At 43.2% G+C, this 4,239-nt stretch overlaps 1 pseudogene; it reads left to right on the top strand.

Annotated features, from left to right (window-relative positions):
* Window positions 1–2,299: 2,299 nt before the first annotated feature.
* Window positions 2,300–3,315, top strand: LOC143600280 (dehydration-responsive element-binding protein 2F pseudogene; annotated as a pseudogene).
* Window positions 3,316–4,239: the final 924 nt, after the last annotated feature.

The following is a 4,239-nucleotide window of genomic DNA, read 5'->3' as shown; positions in this document are numbered from 1 at the left end:
TAGAGGTGTGTACTCTGGGGAAGATCCCTTCCCAGTTGCTTCTCCGTCTCGGCAAAGCGCTTGGCCGCCGTCATGATGGCATCCCATGTTGATGGCATGCCATCCTTACCCGTCAATGTGCGGATAAGCTCTGGGTATTCGGCGCCTTGGATGAAAGCGGCGCGAACCAGATCTTCACTTACGTTGCCGAGACTTAGTTTTTTGGAGTTGAAGAGGGTGATGAAGTCTAGTAAAGATTCATCCTCCTCTCTAACGCAGTTGAGGATCGTCCACTGTTCTTCAGTGTATTTCCTCTGTTGGCTGAAGTGCTGGCTGAACTTGTTCTGAAAGTCCGCCCAGTCATATATGTGGTGGACCGGGTAAACGATCGAACCATGCCCTGGCCGCTCCTACCAGAGTCATCTGGAACATATAACACCACGTGGGTTCCGTCCAGTTACTGACGGTTGCCCCCCGCAATGAATCTGTTCAAGTGGTCGTCTGGGTCGGATAGACCATCATAAGTGCCAATGTTGGACATTTGTTTGGCACTTCTCGGGGCGATTGCTTCCGCAATGTCCCTTGCGAACTTTGACTTTCCTGCATTTGTAGCAGTTGGCCTAAAGGTTTTGGAGAAGTCACGCGGGTTTCTCTCCGCATTCGTTGGTTTAAAAGCTTCCCCAAAATTCCTTTTCGCCTGGGAGTCCATTTCCTTACGCTTCCCTTTCGCCTTATGGCGAGGGTTTGCGTCGGTATCGGATTCTTCCCTCTCGTCGTCTGAGTACTCGCCCTCGCTGTTCATATTGCGATGTTGGCGAGTACTGCCGAATTCGTCAGCCTGTTGAACTGAACGCAAGCGTTCATCCAATTCAGTTTGGAACTCTCTCTGACGTGCTTCGGCCCACGCCTTCACTTGATCTAGTGTTTGGCGAGAGACCCTTGTTCGTTTTTCCAACTGGGCATCGGTGAACCCCAGTGGAATATTTACTGCACTTGCCCCGGCTTGGGTAGTCGGGGTAGTGTTCGTAAGAATTGTATAACCGCCGGTGTTCCCCCCAGTTGCTGGGGTTGTGGTTACCGGGGTTTCTTGGTCGGTTACTGGCCTTAGGACCGGAGTAACGTTAACCATTTCTTCAGAAATTTTGAAAAAACTAAATTAGTTCTAGCTTTTATGCACGGATGGCGCCAATGAAGAAACACTAAGTGAACCCACGGGCAGATTATAGATAATATGGGGGGGGTTAAGTAAATGTTTCCCACGAGGATGAGGTCCAGCAGAGAAGGTTGTTCTTCTGGAGACCTGCAAAACAGACACCGTAAGCTCGTCACTGAGAAGGGGGGGTTCCTCCTTGTGACCACCCTCCGGCATGAGAATCAGACGATTGCTCTGAATATAAGTGTATATTAAGAGATTGCTAGATAAGATTGAGATATCAGATGATGTCCTTACCATTCCAAGGTGTTGGAGTATTTATAGCCGAAGGTAGGTTTCCTAGAAGGTACAGCCGGCTGAATAGTAATCCTGTTCCACCAACAGTGGACTACGCACAGGCCATGCTGGTTGGTGGATAGGCTACGGCCAACAGTAAAGGTCGGCTGTATACTGTTCCTTTACTGCCGGCTATGCACTGTTCCACCAACTGCAGGCTGCGCACGTCCCCTCGTAAGGGTTGGTGAGTAGGCAGCGGCTAATAGTGACAAACAGTACTAGAGGGTGCTCCTCCTCGTATTGTTGTCGGTGAGCTGTCACCCTGTGATTGGTTCATGGGCTGCTCTGGTCAAATTGTCTGTTCCGCCCATACCTTAGTAGGTATAGTACGAAAGACCTTCCAGAAGCATACGGACTGGCTCATTTAGGCGGGAGTATTCCCGCCTTGCTCATTCCTTCATGTGACTACTGAAGTGGCTAATGCCTTGTGCGTGTAGCCTTGCTGTTAGTGCGGGTAGCCTTCCCTGATGGCTTGTATCCGCAGCTGCGGGAACAGGCGGGGTACTTCACCATTGGGAGGCTTTCCCTGCGGGTACAGCTGGCGTACTGCGCGTAAGGTTCTTTGAGCATGGTGGGTCCTGCTGGAGCAGTTGGTCATTGCGCAGACGTCCCTGTTCAAGGTGAGTCTTGCGGGTCCAACTGGGCTCTGCTGGGACCTACCTCTTCACTTACTATTATTATATTTACATTAAACCAAATAAAATGTTTTAATTTCATGAATTAGTTATTTTATAAAATATCAACATAACTTTTAAAATGTTGTACACCGGTTATCAATAAATAAGTAAAATGAAACCATTTTTATGACCTAACATATATCAAGCATAATTAATAATATCACGTTACAATAATATTACTGTTGTTGCTTTGAAGTTGGTACAGTGACTATAGTCTACTAAACAAACCCAACGGTCACATGGGCTTCAAAAACCAAAACAATTAGCTTTCTAAAACGTGATAACATTTATTTAACCCTCACTCACACTCCTCTACATAACCCCTGCTCCCTTTCACACTTCACTCACCACCATTTTCAAACCACAATGGACAGCAACTGCCGTAGACCCACCGTTCCATTCAAGCCATGGAAGAAAGGCCCCACTCGAGGCAAAGGCGGTCCTCAGAACGCCGCATGCGAATACCGTGGTGTCCGCCAACGAACATGGGGCAAATGGGTTGCTGAAATCCGAGAGCCCAAAAAACGAACCCGGTTATGGTTAGGCTCTTTTGCCACCGCTGAGGAAGCCGCCATGGCTTATGACGAGGCCGCTAGACGACTCTATGGCCCCGACGCTTACCTTAACTTGCCGCATCTTCGATCCAACTTCAATCCGCTTAACAAGTCACATAAGTTCAAATGGTTTTCTTCAAATAAGTTCATGTCAATGTTTCCTGCCACGGGTTTGCTCAATCTTAACGCGCAACCGAGTGTTCATGTGATTCATCAAAGGCTTCAAGAGCTTAAGAAAGCCCAACCATTGCCCTCTTCTTCATCGAGCTCGAGTGGTTCCTCGAATGTTGATCAGATCAACCAGGAGCAAGTTCAAGTTACTAGTGATAAAACCCATGAGAAAGAATGCATTGAAAAGCCTCAAATTGATCTCAATGAGTTTCTTCAGCAGCTTGGAGTGTTACACAAAGATGATCATAAAGAGGACGAGTTCCCGTCTTCGAAGGGTGTTGTTGATCAAGAAGCTGATTTGGGAGAGGAAGATTTCAACTGGGATGTGTTAAGTGAGCTTCATGGATCTCATCATGTTCATAGTTATGATCATATGTATGATGTTCATGAACATGATGATCGTGATCAAGAACTGGTTTTGCCAACCACTTTATGGAATTTTTGAATCTCATGTACGTTATCTATATATATATGATCTAATCTATGAAAGTACGTACGTCGAGAATTAATGATGCTTGGAGAGCATGCATGTATGTGTTGTCGTCTATATAAGACCATATTACTTTTTTCCATTGATAGTAAAGTTCTATAATGTAACTTCCTTAACATTGTAGTGAGATAATTTTGTAGTGAAATAAAGGGAATCATATTAATAGACAATCATATATTCATATATAAACACAATCATACCTTTATGTACAATTTCTATATAAAAAGTTATTTAAATTGAATTTTTCTGTAAAATAAAAGTGGATATTGAAACGGATAGCCTAATTAATTAATAGGATTAAACTTCTATAAAATATATCGGATAAATTTAAAGTTATTTTATGTATTCACCACTATTATTTTACGTTGTCGCCAAACCTGCAGGGGCGCTGCATATCCCTCTTGCCAAGCCCTTAACAACCGTAAGGTAAAGAAAGGGCAGTACACTAGGGGAGGGTGTGGGGTGGGGTGGAGGTGGAAGTGTGGGGACTTTAACAAATTAACCCGTTAAAACTAATGCATTATCGATAAAAGATAGTAACGTGACACTTTAACTTTAACTCTTTAACTTTGTATTATGATAAATGGCTTTCTTTTTAAGAATTATTTGCAAACATGCTTGGTATATTTTTAGGATGAAAACCTTTAATTTTAATATTTACTTTTGAAGACCTAAAAGCATTTTAATATTTACACAATTAAAAATAAAGTTTCATAAATATGGAACCAACAAATCAAATTATGAATTTTTTTTATTATAAAAGTTAATAGAGTTTAAAAGAGCTTTATAAAGTTGGAAGTATAATACAAAAAGTTTGAATCCATGCTAATTATCAACCCATATAAATCTTGAATTACTTTGCAAAACTTTGGTTCGGTT

Source organism: Bidens hawaiensis, unplaced genomic scaffold, assembly GCF_021521415.1.
Source record: "Bidens hawaiensis isolate Kalapana, Puna unplaced genomic scaffold, B.hawaiensis_p1.1 tig00053895_1, whole genome shotgun sequence".
NCBI classification, from domain to species: Eukaryota; Viridiplantae; Streptophyta; class Magnoliopsida; order Asterales; family Asteraceae; genus Bidens; species Bidens hawaiensis.
The sequence above is the reverse complement of the archived record's forward strand: the minus strand, read 5'-3'. Positions and strand labels throughout refer to the sequence as shown.